General features: G+C 37.7%; 1 long non-coding RNA gene across 2 annotated transcripts; it reads left to right on the top strand.

The window, feature by feature from the left end:
* Positions 1–2,834: 2,834 nt before the first annotated feature.
* On the top strand, positions 2,835–17,306 carry LOC113229230. 2 transcript variants are annotated; one of them, XR_003310393.1, is made up of 3 exons: positions 2,835–2,979; positions 15,075–15,143; positions 17,264–17,306. It is a non-coding gene; the product is annotated as an uncharacterized LOC113229230 (long non-coding RNA). The 2 variants fall into 2 exon arrangements; XR_003310394.1 differs by lacking the exon at positions 2,835–2,979 and adding an exon at positions 4,849–5,043 and having other exon boundaries at positions 17,264–17,302.
* The last annotated feature ends 802 nt before the right edge of the window (positions 17,307–18,108 follow it).

Genomic DNA, 18,108 nt, shown 5'->3' with positions numbered 1-18,108 from the left:
ACGATGATATGAAATATCACCATAGATTACAAGTACGACTGTCTATACGTATAGTGCAAAGATACTCGAAATTAAACATTTTTCTACGATTTTCGAGGACTTGCGCGGATCATTGACACGACGTAACGTCGTGTCAATGATCCGCGCGACAATAACGGACTGAACTAAATGCGAGTATTTCAGCGAGAGTCTATTTTTGGGAGGTGAGGTGTGGGGACCGCCCCTCGCGTCCCGCAACCCGCGCGCTAAAAACTAATATGAATAAAATAAGAACAGACGGAGAAAATTTGACACGGATCCGTCGCCAACAAGCGCCCGATGGCGACTGAAGGGACAGCGGGTGCCGCGGTGTGTCCATAAACCGCTGGGCAATTTTCAAATTTTGGAATAAATGTAAATTTGATAACTATAAGCTTAATTTGAAAACGGCCTCGTAAACTCTAATTCAGAGATACAGTCGCATCTAAATACGATGCGAGCGCTGTAGTCGCGCTACAAGAACTTATTTTAGATACTCGGCGCACATTGGCCGCTCTCATAGCACGTTTGTATTACTTAGAACCGCGCGCATCTCCTCTTTTGTATCTTCGTACTAACACACATTTACGGCCATTGTATGACCCAGAGCATATAAATCGGTGCCCATTTTGGGGGTACAGCGGCGCTATAGCTGCTTATACATCTACTGTAGAACTTGTTAATGCAGCCTAAGCCGTTATTAAGAACTTCTAACCGGCTATTGTACGGCTTGTTATTAGAGCTAGTGTGCTAGTTGGGAAGTGACGGGACAAACAAGTCGAGCGCCTGATGGTAAGCGACACGCCTGTCCATAATAATTGCAGTGCCACTTAAGGCTTTAAATCCCAAAGATGTGAGAGGCACTGTCACTGCGTCTGTCACCCTGAGACATAAGTTGATAAGTCCCAAGTCCCAAGACAACCGCAAATGACACCCAAACTCACGAGAGAAGTAAATGTAGGCCTTATAAATATGTTTCCCGGCCCGGGAATCGAACCTGGGACCTCTGCGTGGCAGTCTGGCATGGTAACCGTTAGGCCACAGAGGCAGTTATAATACTTAAACTATTTGATCTTGTAAAACAGTTTATCCAGCTTCTCCTCTGAAGACTCGCCTTAAGTACGTGGAACTTCGCGCACTGTTGGTACACATGCCACACAAACTAAGCACTTGTACTGTATTTATTGTTCTGTGGTCCAGTAACGCCTTCTCGGTCGTTCCTGCCATCGTCTTTCATTTTCGGGCACTTAACGACTCACGAAGTCCGTCCAGGGGGGGCCTACCACAACCTCTTAAAACAATATTACTTTTATCTTACCTTGACTTTTCGTACCAAGACGCGCTTAAAATAAGCTTATTATAATGTTAAAACTATGATGTTTTATTGGCAGCTTTGTGACTATTCATTCACTCAGTTCATACTAAGACGAAGTAATATTGTTCTTAAGTCAAATTTAGCAATCTTATAACGCAGTGGAAACAATATTACTTTCGAATTTATTGTCTAAATATTGATTTGTAATGATTTAAAGGTAAGTTGAACTTATTTATTTACAAAAATCTCTTCAACATTTTGTTTATTTTTTTAGTTAATATGTATTACGTACCATAGGAAATCATTTCTCGTTAAATAAAAATACGCGATGTTTATTTCGTAAAATTATGACAGCGACATCTATATGCTCCTTGGCGACACTAAAGTTGACACTAGACTATAATTCCGAGTTCACAACGTAACTTCGTGAGTCGTGATAAGACTCAGCTTGTTTTATTTATTTTTCTTCATGAAAACGCGGAAAAATAATTGAAAACAACATAATTTTCATAGATTTTATTATTACACACTTTCTTTTTTTAACAGTTAAAATTGTCTAATGTAAATAACATTACATACTTAAACATTATACTACAATAAATCGATTCGGAATATCAATAAAGAAAGAGATGGCATTATGTAGTACATATAGCGTTATTTCTTTCCTATTTTTAGTAAGGAATAAAGAATATTGGGAAATCCGTTCCTTCAATCATTTTAGCAATAATACATTGCTTGGTTGACAGGTTTGTCATGGTACGAATGTAAGTAATATTATAATAAGCTTACTTGAAGCTTACATTGAAATAACATTGTTTTTGGAAAGGTTATAGTAGGCCCCCAGTTCTCGGGTTGTATTCAGCTAACGTGACCTGCCCAAATCGATATCGATCAATACCTAAAACAGAAAAAAACTTGTCGATTTTTCAATGGTTAATGCTGGGTGAAATCTGTTACCGATAACGGGTTTTACGACATGGCTGCAAAACTCCGCGATACGGAAAGCTATTAACCAGTTGCCTTTATTTGTTCCAGTGCTAGTGAACTGTAGTTTAGATCGGCAAAAGTCACGGCAAAAACTTAACCACCCGAATTTCTGTTATATCCTAAAATTCTGACGTTTAACTTTTTTTTTAAGTATATGGGGGACAATTCCAAAAAAAAAAACATAATATATATTCAAAGACACGACGCAAGCACATAGAAAAATTCGTGAGGTATAGCGTCTGCCACGCTGTGCTAGAAGACATCGTTTCGGATCCGGCCGGATCTAAGGTTTTTTTTTTCTGAGTGTTCGATCTTCGTATTAATAATTATAACAAATTAGTGGAGTAATTTAACAAAAAATAATTGAATATCAATTCAATAATGTTTTTCTTTCTTTAATAAAATTTTAAAATATTTATTATCTTATAAAGGCGGTAAAAATTTTAAAAAGATTCCATTTATAGACAAACAACTAATCTTTATAGTTTTTGTAATAAACAGCCTCCTAGATTCTACTAAATAATAAATAAGAAAAAAACATAAATATACATCCTTATTAAACTAATACAAATAACAGAATAATAAGTGTTAAATAAAGAATTACTTCTTAATTTAGAGCTCGATGGTTTGAATCCTGTGGCGGGCATGTACCTATGATTGTAAGTTCTAAGTAAAGTATTTTTGTGAATTTTTACTAACAGCACCTCTTGTTAATGGTAAAGAAACACATCATGATCAAACCTGCATCTCGAAGACGATGCACAACCCTTATAGAGATGATCACGTTCTAATCACTTCGTACATTTTGCTTTGTATTGTTATGTTATCTGTTTTTTTGCCATACAATTTTTAGATAATTTTACAGAACCCAAAACATATTTCATAAAGGCAGTGTACGAACTTCAAAACATGTCTAAATAAAAACAAGAACCCATAAAGCCAATAGGAAGCATGCATTTGGAGTAATAAAAATAATCATAACTCTGAAACGCGTGTACTGCTGCTGGTGGCAGCCCTTAAGGGTGTCCTGTGGATTTGTAATGTAGCCAGGCGAGTAGTAGCCTCCGCAACCTCCATACATCTCAATATTATTACCGTTTTATTAATATTTGTGATCTTTGGAAATGTTTATCGCACAAGAGATTTTTGGTAACTGGTAAACGGTTAAAAAAATTACCGACAAGATGTGTTCGCTGCCGCGATCTGCCAAGGAGTAACGATGGAACGAAAATCAGAATGGCGGAGCAAAGGAATTGAAGAACGATTCAAATGTTAAAAACGAGTGGTCAGGAACCGGTAAAAAACCGATAAAAAGGTGGGATGACGATGTAAGGAGGTCACATCGTCACAACTCTATACTCGTTATGTATAAGGTATTCTTTGGGAGTAACTTTTACTACTGATTTAAAAAAAAGAACTGAAAACTTCTTTTAGATATTTTTGATGATGGATTTGATTACTTTTGGTCTTGTTATTTAAGGGAAAAATACTCATTGAGCTCGCAGCCCTTAAAGGACTTAATTATAGGCGTTGAAAAAAACATGTCTACTCATCTCTTCTGCTATTTTATGTCACCTTTTAATGTCCGCCGTCTAAAAAGAAATTAGTAAATAAAAACACAGCCCTATCTTACATACCCGCACCCCATACACAATAATCACTTCCATGGATGAAAAGTCACTTCCAAGGGCTTATAAATTTATCACGAATCCATGGAAGTGACCGCAGTACATTTTTCCATTAAAATATCAAAAACTTAACTTGAAAACCAAAAATGGACGTGTAAATTTAGCCATGTGATTTTGATAGAAAAACGCGTTACAGGCACAAAACTGAAGTGCATTAAAAACATACATCTAACGACTACCACTCACACAATTGTGACCACTTTGCTCGGTGAGTGTTGAGAATCTCAGATCAAAATATAATTACTCATGTTGGCACCGCCAGCTTCGACTTCTAGTGACATCTGAATCAAAAGATGGCGGCTGTGTCTTCTTTGCGTACTTCTTTGCGTACTCTTCTGACATAAAACACAGGATTTTTTTCCTTGCCACGACGATGTGGTCACACCACACACACAGAACGGACATTTACGATGTTTTAAAAAATAATTAAAAAATAAATGACGCATTAAATTAACTTCTTTTTTCTTAAATCACAGTATTTTTTTCTTAGATTTGCTCGCTTGTTGTCGTAGAGAACGGACGTGTATTTTATTATTATGTGCTGTGAGTCTCAATCGAAGCTTTCTGTTTAAGTTGTGCGAAAGTTGGTGCCTCCTGTTTCATCTTGGACATTGACTTACAAATAAATGGACGACGGGTCTAATACAAAAACCACGAAAAAAATGTCCCAAGTCAACCTATTTAAACGTAGTGACATGTAAAGGAATATGAAAAAGCTAAAACGTTGAATTTAAATTGTAATGTCATCGCAGTACTGTCTAATTTTGCTTGCTTCGCTGTCAGTCGAACAAACGAAGACTAAAGCGTGAATGACGCTCTGAATACGATTTTAACGCCCTATAAGTTCGGACACTTTTTAGCGCGGACCCGACGTCCATATAATTCTAAGTCAATGATCTTGGGGCATATTCTGTAAGATCCCTCAGCCATTTTGGATTTTGTCGGACCACGCTGTCACACCTGTTGGAGTGGTCGACGTCACGCACCCGTCATCGACTGGTGCTGCCATCGTCAATGTCACCGGCGCCATCTGCGGTGAGTCGTTTCGAAACAGAATTCGAGTAACGGAAAATTGAACCATCGCTTAGTTGCGATTCGAGCCTGGACCTCTTGCATGCAAGTCCGTCGCACTACAGACGAGCCACCGCATTGTGATAGCTTCGCTTTCATCATTTTTGAAGGCGGCTTTAACTTGGACTCCACTTTGTTCCTGGAGGCGGCTTAATATTGACTCTACCTTTTTTTTTAAATATTGTTTGAACACACGTCTTGCATTTTGCAATTTTGCAATGCTCTGTATCGCTTGTAATAAAGAAATAGGCCATAGTGGCTTATTGTTATGTATTGGCTACAAACAAAACGTACACTACGTATGCTTGAACATCACATCAGGTTGTTTTAGAGAACATAGTAAGCAGGTTAGACAGACGTGACAATGCATGTCATGCACTGCCATCTCTAAACGTAACCGCATTAGCGATACTGCAGCGTCAAGTGATAAACATGACGATGAGTCAACTGACCACGTGTGAGCCTGCTAGCACTATGCAGTAAAGCCAGGGGGGACAGGCGTCAATTGTCTATGGAGACTTTGAGGAATTACTGGATCTTAAACTGAAACTAATCCAAAAGTCAATAACTGATAATATACGGAGTTACATCAGAGACGAAATTAACTCCGCTACAGACAAATTAGAAAAGAAATTCTCCGAAAGTAACGATTTTTTGGCTGCTGAACAAACTGAAATAAAGAACGGCATTAGAACCACTAATGATAGAATAAAACGTTTAGTAGCTGAAAACTCGAAGCTGTCTATGGACCTAACGAAGCTGGACGGGCGTCTACGCACAGTTGAAGACAATACGAGACGACGTAGAAATTCAAATGTTACCTGAACAAAAATCGGAACCCTTTCACATATGTATGCGGATGACACACAACTTTAATACACAACCGAGCCACAGAAAGATAAAACACTCACAGCTATTCGGGTGCTTAATATTGACTTGAGCCTAGCATTGGATTGGGCTAATAATAACGGACTTTTATTAAACGCGCAGAAATGTTCCTTTCTGATATTGGGCACAAAACATCAGATTAAATGTGTCCATGGTTCTGATCCTTCCATCATTATTAATAAACAGCAAATATGCGAATCTGTTATACCGAGAAACCTGGGTCTTTTATTCGACGGTTCTCTAAATTTTGACAAACATGTGGCTTCCAAACTACCTAAATGTTATGCTGCGCTTGAACAATTATACAAGATAAGACGTAGATTGATAGATGCCCTGAAGTTGAAACGTTGGCCTGTCAAATGTAAATGCGTTCCTTCAACGATACGTATGTCGTTCAAACGTTTAAATATTAGCGCGATTGCTAATGTACACAACGTATCACTTTGACAGCGTTTTGTATTTGGTTTAGCTTTGATTGTTACGTTGGTATTTAGCGCGATTGGCCTCCTGGTTTTATCTATTATCGATTATTATGACTTTGTGTATGGACACTGTTTACACAAAAAAACGGGGAAGAAAATCCAAAACGTTTAAAACTCATTAGGTTTTGCTGTTCCGTACCGCCGAGGTCGCATATTACACCGTTTCTTAATACCTTTACAACATGACGAACAGGCGAATATTAATGCTTGGCACACTTGTATTTTCTTTAAGAAATTAACTGTCGCCTCCGTACTTGGCAAATAAATTGATTTGGAACGATAGAGTGGAGGGCAGCACCTATCCGAGTTTGAAATTGTCACCTCCTCGACTGCATTCTTTTAGAGGCAGCTTACATTTTGCGGCAATTGAGTGTTGGATCGTTGGAAATGGTTGCTTAACCAACAGAAGACATCATACTGTTGGCCGAAGGTGATGTAGGCTCTGTTACGTTATTAGAAATAATAAAAGTAAAATTATAATTGGAATTAAAAATGTACTGTCTGTATTCTAAATTCCATTCTCTGCTTGTTGTATTCTATGTACACAGTAAAATAAACTTTTCTGCTAAGTGTAGTATGTTAGGTGGTCGGTACGTATGTCATTTTGACGTATATATAATGAGTGAGGTCCATTGACTTACAAATAAATGGACGACGGGTCTAATACAAAAACCACGAAAAAAATGTCCCAAGTCAACCTATTTAAACGTAGTGACATGTCAAGGAATATGAAAAAGCTAAAACGTTGAATTTAAATTGTAATGTCATCGCAGTACTGTCTAATTTTGCTTGCTTCGCTGTCAGCCGAACAAACGAAGACTAGAGCGTAAATTACGCTCTTTAAACGATTTTAACGCCCTATAAGTTCGGACACTTTTTAGCGCGTACCCGACGTCCATATAATTGTAAGTCAATGGTGAGGTCCTATTTATTTATATAATATATAATAGAAAAGAAACCCGTATCTATATGCTACGGTGCCTGAAAACTAGCAAATTGCTGATGCTTTCACCTCTTCTGCGACATAGATTTAAGCATTGTTTTATCTTAAATAGATCGATAGATAGAATCTTTATTCACTACCATGACAAATACATACACAGACACAGTAATATATTCCACTAATATCTCTCTTGGAAGCCATGGCAATGAAAAGGCGTTGACTTAGCATATATGACGCGGCTGCCCGCGACGCTGGTATTCTGCCAGAACCTTATAGGGCAGGGACGCCACTCGCAAAACCCAAAAGAAAACAAATTTAATTAAATTCAAATTCTAACCAATTCAATTTAATTTTATCCAATTTTTTTTTATATTTTTCATTTATTTATTTATTTATTTTATAAAATTATTGTGAAAATTAATGTGGGAAAGACAAAGGTAATGGTTTTTGAAAGAGAGGAAGATATGACGATTTGCACGATATTGATTGAAGGAGAGAAAATGGATCAAGTGAAAGAGTTTGTGTATTTGGGTTCTACGTTTACGTGTGATGGAAAATGTGAAAGAGACATTGAAAGAAGAGTGAACGCAGGGAATCAGATGAATGGTGCCTTGCATACCTTCATGGGCAGCCAGAAAGTGTCTAAAAAGGCACGATTGGCTGTGCATGGGGGGTGCTGGTTCCTACACTTATGTATGGTAGTGAATGTTGAGTTTGGCAGAAGAAGCATGAAAGTAGAATTAACGCAGTAGAAATGAGAGCTTTGAGGAGTATGGCTGGAGTGACTCGGATGGATAAATTACGGAACAGTGTGATAAGAGAGCGTTGCGGCGTGGAAGAAGATATAGTGACAAAGATAGAGAAAGGGATGCTTAGATGGTTCGGACATGTGGAGAGAATGAATGAAAGAAGAGTGACGAAACAGATTTATAAGGCGAGTGTGAGCGGGCAAGTTGGTATGGGCCGACCAAGGAGAACTTATCATGACCAAATTGAGGCCATCCTAAAGAAGGGCCAGATCAAGAGTACCCTTAACCGACGAGCGTGTATGAAAGCATTGATGCGTGTTGATGAGGCGAAAGATGTGTGTCAGGACCGTAGCAAGTTGAAGACTGTTGTCTCTGCCTAAAAAAAGAAAGAAAAAGGCGTGAAGTATATGTATGTATGTAATTATTTTAGCCACTCCCATTTCCAATTTCTGCATATTTAAAAGATACTCCTGCAGCTTCTGCTTGAAAGTTCTTTTTGTGACGCTGTTACGGATAGGAGGAGGAATGTTGTTCCAACAACGAGTATAATATTGTATGTTTTCTGTTGAAGAAAAAACCCTTTTTATTATTTTTTTTGCCCTGTATTTCACTGACGCAAAACGCAATTTAGATACTTAGTTACTACATGTTAGAAAACTGATGATCACAGTCAGAAATACCCATGTTTTACTAGGATAATTTGAATTTATTAACAAATTGAATACATGACGTGGTTCATGTAAATATTTCTTAAAAACTAGCCCTGGGTATTCCCTCGATGTTGAATAAACGTCGAAGTTTGATGGAAGGAGGAAAAACAACAAAGAAATAAACTATGTTTTTATCTTTAATAAGCATCTCAAGGCGTTCGCGAGATGCGCGAGACGCTACACGTTAGAAATAAAATTGTTTTTTGATGTTAAAATACAACGGCTTGCCTATGGATACATTATGTTGGTGTTGTTAAGGTAGTGGAAATAATCATGGACGGTTTAACGATTCATTTTTGGTTTTAGTTTTTTTTACTTTTGGATGAATAACCCTGTGGAACTCGAGGAAGGGTTTAATTCATAAGTTCCCAAAGATTTTGGCTCACTGCCCGCTTAGGCAAAGATAAAAAAATTACAACGCCCACCATCACAAAAAATAATTGAAAACACGTATTGACTTACAAATAAATGGACGACGGGTCTAATACAAAAAACAAGGAAAAAAAATGTCCCAAGTCAACCTATTTAAACTTAGTGACATGTAAAGGAATATGAAAAAGCTAAAACGTTTAATTTAAATTGTAATGTCATCGCAGTACTGTCTAATTTGGCTTGCTTCGCTGTCAGTCGAACAAACGAAGACTAAAGCGTGAATGACGCTCTGTATACGATTTTAACGCCCTATAAGTTCGGACACTTTTTAGCGCGGACCTGACGTCCATATAATTGTAAGTCAATGATTGTAACACAATAACTTTGGCAATATTAGTGACAACAGTTCTGAACTTTACCGCTAGATGGCATTGGCGTAGAAAACGCAATTCCTTAATCGCGGTGTTAAGATTTTCCCTAAAGTAATGACCTTTCACCAGTATTTTGTATGAAATTGGTCGATTCAACAATTGCATTTCTACGGTTATCCTCACTACTAAGCGGAAGCATTTAACTGCCTCCGTGGCCGAACGGTTACCATGCCGGACTGCCACGCAGAGGTCCCAGGTTCGATTCCCGGGCCGGGAGAAATGTTTGTATGGCCTACATTTATTTCTCTCGTGAGTTTGGGTGTAATTTGTGGTTGTCTATGTGTGTGTCCATGGCACCCGCGACACAGGGTTTCCCTAGTGCGGGGCTATGTTGAGTGTGTGCGTTATTTATTTATTTATTATTATTTTATCTCAAACTCGCGCCCACCTTTCAGTAGACATGGGGAATAGCGTTACATTTCTATCGCCGTGACTGTCGTTCCGGTTCCAAAAAAATCACAGTGATAAATCATTGTGATTTTGTACGACTGTTACTTCCGTGACCTTGTCATGCCTATAACTTACATCACGATATACGGTTTTAGTCAGCGGCTTCTTTCTAATACTTATAGCCGTTTTTTATAGAATGATTTAAGTTTTTACTCCCTTTGTAATAAGTTTCAATTCCATTCAAAAAGTAGATTTTCTATTTTTATTTTAATGTAATTTTGTTTGTTACTTATTTAATGCGAATCTTTGGATTGTTAAAAATAGCAACAAAATGTAATGTAATTATATTTCTAGTAAAATACACAAAGTAGATTATACATAAATATAAAATACCAACTCTTCCTATAATAAAACAAATATACAAAAATATTTTACTTTGTTCATAAATAGGTTTATAATAACTGCTGCAGATTTTTTTCATCCGCCTTTTCTAGTAGTAATAAGCACCTTCAACCCTTGTGAGTGAGCAAAGAAAGTCATCCTATTTCATTCACTCCCATCGTCGAAATGGCCCGTTTTGAAGAGAACTACAACGAGTGGCGCGCTCAGTCACCACGGAACGGAGATCGCGCATTGTATCAAATACGTATGTCGTGATGTGAGTGACGGGGATAGCTATTGGAACGGAGGAACACCTACAGTACGCGCGCGAGTTGAAGGCAGAGCTTAGGAATGCGCTAGTGCTGTGACCTAATTAGTCATAAGTAATCTCATCAAACGATAAATCACACCCTAACTAAAAGTATTGGTAGTAATCTTTCAAAAATATTTTAAATATCGATTAACATAATAATAAAACAAAATTATAATAATCACACATTACTATTTCTATATACATTATTTATTTCTTGAATGGAGAAATTAAAACCAATGTAATTTAATCATCATCTGATTCTAAAATAACAGTCAGGTCAGAATCGGAGTCACTATTATCGCCTTCGCTGACCTCAATCACGAATTGATCTATAGTATCTTCAATTAATGCATCTCTTTGCCAATAATTTTCTTCTAAAATAATTACGTGATCATCAAAGCCACGCCAATCTTCCTCTGAAATCTGACCGAGTGCCAGCTCCGTAACTTCTTTTAATCTTTTTAAAGATAAATCAGAATCGACATTGTGTTGTCTTACTGTGCTTTTTAATTTTGCCCAAGGCAACTCAATTGGGTTGAGATCGCACATGTACGGCGGTAGTCTCACTACGACATGGCCATGACTCCTGATGAATTCGTCAATTTTGAAAGTCTTTTCAGTAGGTTTATGCAACTCAATGAAATGAAAGAGCTCATCTTTTCTCATTGTAAGTGACGCTTCCACATTATTTTTGTTTAACCATTCCAACATTACCGGTTTGGTGCAGGACTTCGTGGGGACTTTATTTCCTTGTACGCTATGATATGGTGCGTTGTCCATCACGACAACACTATTCTGTGGCAGATTAGGAATCAACATTTCATTGGCCCACTTTTAAAAATTTATGCTATTCATTATTATTCATTCATCGCTGATGTAGTACCAGCTTTAAAAAGTAACTTCGCGTTGTTTAAAAAGCCCCCTCTTGATCCCGCGTGAACAAGAATGAGCCTATTTGTGGAGCTGGTATCCGTCAACACTGCATCGATCATTTCATTCTTTTCATTCTTCTCATTCATTTCATTCTCTAGCATTTTTTAAAAGTAAGGTTATTGTCAATCCACGTTTCATCTAAAAAAAATATATTCCGGTCTTCTTGTCTATACTGACGTATTTTTCTCAAATATATTGACCGAGCAAATACAACAGCTGGCCTTTCTACCAAACTACGATGTTTATTATGACATTTTAGCCATTTATATCCCATCTCTTTTAATAGTTTTCTTAAACTTGTCGCTCCCAATGGAAATTCAATTTTTTCTCTAATAGATGCCAGAAGTCTAGGACAAGTAGGGACAATTTTTTTTGTTAAATAAAATTCTTCTATAGTCTACTGTATTACACTTCTATCAAAATCATCGACGTTTAAATTTTTGCGTTTGTTACACGATCTCCCTCTTTTAGAAGGCGAACGAAGAGGTCCTTCTTTAGCTTCTTTTTTTATTCTAGCTAAAGTTCTTTCAGATAGTCCAGTATAACCGCTAGCTCGGCCGAAAGAATCGCTTACAGGTGAAGTCAAAAAGTTGTTCTGTTTCTCTACAGTACACATATCCAGAACCTTTTTCGCCATTTCTCGTGCTTGGCGATGAATAAAGACACGTTTTTTTGTACCGGAACATGAAGGAATCGGATCAGTCATGTTTAAAAAAAAAACAATAACACAAGACGCCTGAAAAGGACAGTGGAGAGCAGAGGGGGTAGGCAGGCAGCGGCTGAAGGAAACTATCTTAAATAAAAATAAGATAAATATTTTTCGCAGCTTTCACTTCTGACTTAAACAAACGAATAGTAAAAACTACATATGTCAAAAGTGTAAAAAACGTAAACGTAATTCAAAATATAAAAAATATTTACAAAGGAGGTCTGTCGCCAACAACGCCACTTGAGTACACGATTCAGTGAGCATATAGTAATTTTAATATCATTGACACGATTGGTAATAAGCGTCATCGATAAATGTCAAGAACAACAACACTACGCTAAGGGTGTGCGGAGTGAGGCGTGCGGATGGCGGGACGAGATGCTACCGCCCGTCACCTCAGGCCCCGACTGCCATCAACTAGCGCGCGTACTATATGTGACTTTGGAACGTCGTACCTTCGGAACGACGTACGACGTTCGGAACGAATCACGGTGATACTGTTTGCCGGCGGATCATCGTGATTTTTTCATCGTGACGTTATTTATCACCCACCTCTACCTTTCAGGAAAGGTTCACAAGAGCACGTCTGAGTGTCTTTTTGTAATATTCGCACCCACCGGGACTTGTCGCGGACTCTGCACAGCGCTTGCATCTAACGACGAGTCGAGTCCCTTTTATTGGACACCCTTGTATTGTAAACTGTTGTACAATAAACCTAATCTTCTTCACCAAATTTCGTCGTTTGATTCCTGGACGTAGTAAGGGGGCATCAGCGAGCGAATCTCTGCCACCCCGTACGGGGTGTACGGGGTGGTAGAGACTCCTACTACAGTATTTTTATATTAACATAACACAAAAAATCACAAGGAAAAAATTATGCAAGTAGTCTAAATCAGCCTTTCCCAAAGTGGGCGATAACGCCCCCTTGTGGGCGCTGCAGGCCTAAAGAGTAAGAGACCCAGAAAAAAAATGGGGGCGTTGTGTAGAGGCTCAGGGGGAGATTTGTAATTTCATCTAGGAAGACTCTTAGACAGCGACTGAGCTCTCGACTCTCGACTACAACTTTTGAACATCAATTAATATTAATTAAGAGATTGCTCAAACTAACGCGGTTCGATATTTCTCTCCGTGTAGTTCATATATCTGTCCTGTTTTATTGAATGAATAACATAAAGATCATTTCAATCGGTCGCTCCGTTTCGAAATGAAAGTAGACACAAACACACAAATAAAAAGGCTACAGACACAGTTTCGCATTTTAATAGTTATTAGTATTCCTAGATAGGTAATTTTCGTAGATAATAAACCGCGGGCAATCATGTTTTAACAAGTTTTTGTTAAATAACCCGATTTGTGCATTCCTGTATCAATCGGCTGGTTCATAGAATACTTGTTCTTACTTGTTGAGTACGATTGAGCGTCGAATGAGATAAACGAGTTTATGCATGTTTGTCTTATTCCTGTCGGTGAGTGCTGCTTATGGAATCCTTATATAATAATATAAACAACGTAATATTTATTTTATTTTCATTTGCGCCTAATAGATAAGCAGTACTTAAGTTCACCACTTACTTACGTATTTCTCAATACAATACAATGTCGGAAGTAAAAAAGAAGAGACGGCAATACTGCGCGGAATATATTAAATTCGGATTTATTGAAAATCCCACAAACCCATCGTCGCCTTTGTGCCTTCTATGTCTAAAAACATTTTCGAATGAAACAATGAAGCCTTCAAGACTGCAAGATCATTTGAATAAAATGCATCCAGATAAGAAAGACAAGAATGTAGCATATTTTCAAGACCTAGAGAGGAAGCTTAATACTCAGCAAGTGTGGCAAAACTCTTTTCGGCGGCTGCTAAGCAAGATGACGACGGACTTCGAGCTTCATATAATATCTCTTTGTTAATTGCTCAAAAAGGCAAACCACACAACATTCGCCTCTGTGTGGCCAGGGGGTCAACTCTAGATCTCCGTCGACATCCATCCGAAACAATTACTGTCAAATAAGTAATATTCGACAAAATTAAAAGACAAATATGAAGCTTCATTCGCATCACGCGTCTTTTCATTTGGTCAAGTATTGCTTATTTGGCAGTAATTGTTTCGGACGGATGTCGGGCGAAGAACGAAACTAGACTCCGGAGACCCTCGGTGGCAAAGCGTCGTTTTCTAGTCCGGGGCAACCTTAAATTTGCTGCCCCCTCTATTTTTACGATTACAAGTGTAGTTCGTCCGGGCTGGCTCGGCTGGATTGTATTTTTATGTTCGTCTGCCGTCGCCATCTTTGTGTTGTTCAGTTTCTATTTTTGAGTAGTTAGGCTCCGCCGCTCACATTGCTGTGCCGCTCGGAGCCGTGGCCCCCTCTGCACCCTCCGCGCTACGCCAATGACGCAAAGGTTCTGGGTTCGATTCCCGGGCCTGGTGAAATATTTGTATGGACTACATTTATTTCTCTCGTCAATTTGGGTGTAATTTGTAGTTGTCTATGTGTGTCCATGGCACCCGAGATACAGGGGGGTGTGTGAGTTATTTTGTATTAATACGACTGTCGATAAGGTTCAATTATCTCTTGCTTAACTTCCTTTTAACCAGCTAGAGATCTGCTAAAGTACAAAAAAAATCTATAAAGAAGTGATTTCCAACAATTTACTTTTTTAATTAGATTAATAAAGTATATTTTTATTTTTAGGACGCCTCTAACAATGGGACAGAAATAGAAATAGAAGATGCACCGAAGAAAAATGGAACCAATGGAGAGGTTAGTGGATTTATTATTTTCTTTTAATATTATTGTACTAATACTACCCGTATTATTGATAATCCTGTGGCTTTGATTTATTGATTTATTCATGAATTGGATTGGCAGTTACTATTGTTATTTAAGTTAGTTTTAAGCTGTTGGTTTTCCTTTTAATCAAATAAACAAGAATACTAACACTAATAATAAAAATACAAGTTCCATTAGGCAACTGGTTTGGCACTTAGTCGCAGCTTTTCATGTTTACATTATATACTTTATATATTACAAAATAATAAAAAATGTAATTTGGATTATATATGTGAAATATCCAATCATCAGTACTACGTCAAATAAATAAAATAACATGAACTAAATTTAATTAAACAACTACGTAAAAAACAATGCCCATTTCGTCTCCCTACTTTCTCAAACTCGTATCTTAAAGCACAAAGTTACAATGAAAAAGTTATAATACATAATAATAATTTATTTATTGTTCTTTCCACCTTAACAATACAAATTACAGGGTATTTATCGTAAAGAACATCATACAGTGAAAATTGTGAGGTGGAAGACTGGTGCCTAAACTAGGTTGGACCTGTATTATAGGTCACCAGGTATCCACCACCGGATCTCAATGGTACAATATTGTGATGTTTTTGAAATTACTAAATGGGTTAGGGGATGTACAGTGCATGAATGTGCGCGCGCGCGTTTGTGTGTGTGTGTGTGTGTGTGTGTGTGTGTGTGTGTGTGTGTGTGTGCGCGCGTGTATGTATGTGTGTGTGTGTGAGTGTGCATGCATGCGTGTGAGTGTGATATATGTGTATGTGTGTGACGTGTGTCTGAGTGAGTGTGCAGAAAAGGCTGTGAAACGTTTAATAGAGTGTTGAATGAAAAAAAATGAAAATGAAAAAGTTACAAGTGAAATGCAAAAAATGGATTGATATACAAATATTGCAGGCTGTTTTCATATCACATTTCCTTCATATTCACTCCACTGGCTTTTACCTATAAATCTTAAAGTAAATGCATTCGAATTAACACCCTTGATAAGAAATTTAAAATAAATAGAAAGTTTTGCCATCTCCTGAACAACCACTCTTTACAAGATACGAGTTGTCACTTATGAGATGGCTCTGGCTAGATACCAACTGGTCACCTTGGACTCAATCGACAAAGGTGCCAAGAGGCTTATAGGTACACATGAATTACTATTTAAGTATTCTATACATATAACTGAACACAACACACCACATTATAGAAATATTTATGTAATTTATTTAAGTTTACTCATATATTCGCGACACACACGTCCGGTACTCACTCGGTTTTAGGGCCCACTGAAAATCAGCGTCACAGCCTTTCCTCGGTGGTGACAATAGCTGAGTGGGATCCTGTTACTTACGCCACAGCCGCGCACATGACACTTAGTCTAATTGTGTTAAATATTTCATGTTTGCTTTGTTGTTGTGTATGATGTTATTTTTATTCCTTTTTTTATTTTTATTTTTTGTTTTAATGTAGCTTCATCTTTTTTTTTGTCTTCATTTTATTACTGTGTATATTTTTGTTGTGGCGTAGTAATAAACGACTTCTATTCTATTCTATTCTATAATTAGTAGAGGCGAAGCAGAAAACCGCCGTAAACTTGCCTGCTTATCGATATTCTACAGGATATATCACGGAGAGCGTGCGATGGAGTTGAATAATTTGATTCCGACTTCCCCTATCCATCATCGAGGGAGTAGGCGTAGGCTGGGTTTCCACCCCTATGTTGTGGATATCCCAAGGATTCGCACGAAGTGTTATGCTTCCACATTCATATGGCGAACGGCTATGGAGTGGAATTCCTTGCTGCAGAAAGTTATAACTTGGGCCTTTTCAAGGCGGGAGTGAATAGGCATTATTTAGGTGTGCATGCTACATCGTCGACCTCAATCGATTCGAATCATCATCGCATCGATTTCGAACTCGCAAATTTATTGAATAAATAAAGGGATTCAGTTGAAAACAAAAACTTAGCAGGTTCCATGTAGTGCTTTAAGAAAAATATCGCTTTATATAAATTATGTGCAAAGTTAGATATTTTATTCTTATATAATTCGTTTTAGACTTTTGTTTTTGCCTGTTTACAGGATTTTAAGTGATCGGGCGAAGTATCTACATCCTATCGTGTAACGTATTAGCACATTCTTTAGACATTCCTTAACATTACGTTATATAACGCACACACTCAACATAGCCCCGCACTAGGGAAACCCTGTGTCGCGGGTGCCATGGACACACACATAGACAACCACAAATTACACCCCAACTCACGAGAGAAATAAATGTAGGCCATACAAACATTTCTCCCGGCCCGGGAATCGAACCTGGGACCTCTGCGTGGCAGTCCGGCATGGTAACCGTTCGGCCACGGAGGCAGTTAAATATATACCATTATTTAATAGTAAACACCTAAACCACTTGATCTATAGTCCATTTGTTTAGGTACCTACTTAACTAAGGGTCGTATACCAGAACTCTACTCAATGCTCAAGTCAGGATTGCACTGGAAACACAAGCACTGGAAATACGACACTAATGACAGGGACTTCGAGTATGATTTCGAGTGCTTTAAACCATACTCAAATCCTGACTTGAGCATTGTGTAGCGTTCTAGAATACGACCCTACATGTAAATAATCTTGAGATGTCTATTTAATGAAATATACATTGATAAAATGGTTTTTGCTTACCTTCAAATACAAAATGCAAGAACTTAGCTTCATATGAATTGTTTTGTAAAGTATATGTTTCAATAAACAGATATATCAAGATTGTTTATGTCCCAGTGGTTGACACTGTCCCAATGTATGGCACTTTTGAATTTTTTCTCAAAACATAAGAAAACAAATATTGATATTACTCCAAAACCGTGTTAAAAGTACTAGTAACGACATCTTTGAATTTAATTTAAAAGCTTTCATCGATTCATTTA

This window comes from Hyposmocoma kahamanoa, unplaced genomic scaffold (genome assembly GCF_003589595.1).
Source record: "Hyposmocoma kahamanoa isolate Upper Pololo Valley unplaced genomic scaffold, ASM358959v1 100040, whole genome shotgun sequence".
NCBI lineage: Eukaryota > Metazoa > Arthropoda > Insecta > Lepidoptera > Cosmopterigidae > Hyposmocoma > Hyposmocoma kahamanoa.
Note: the sequence above shows the minus strand (reverse complement) of the source record. Positions and strands in the feature narration are given on the sequence as shown.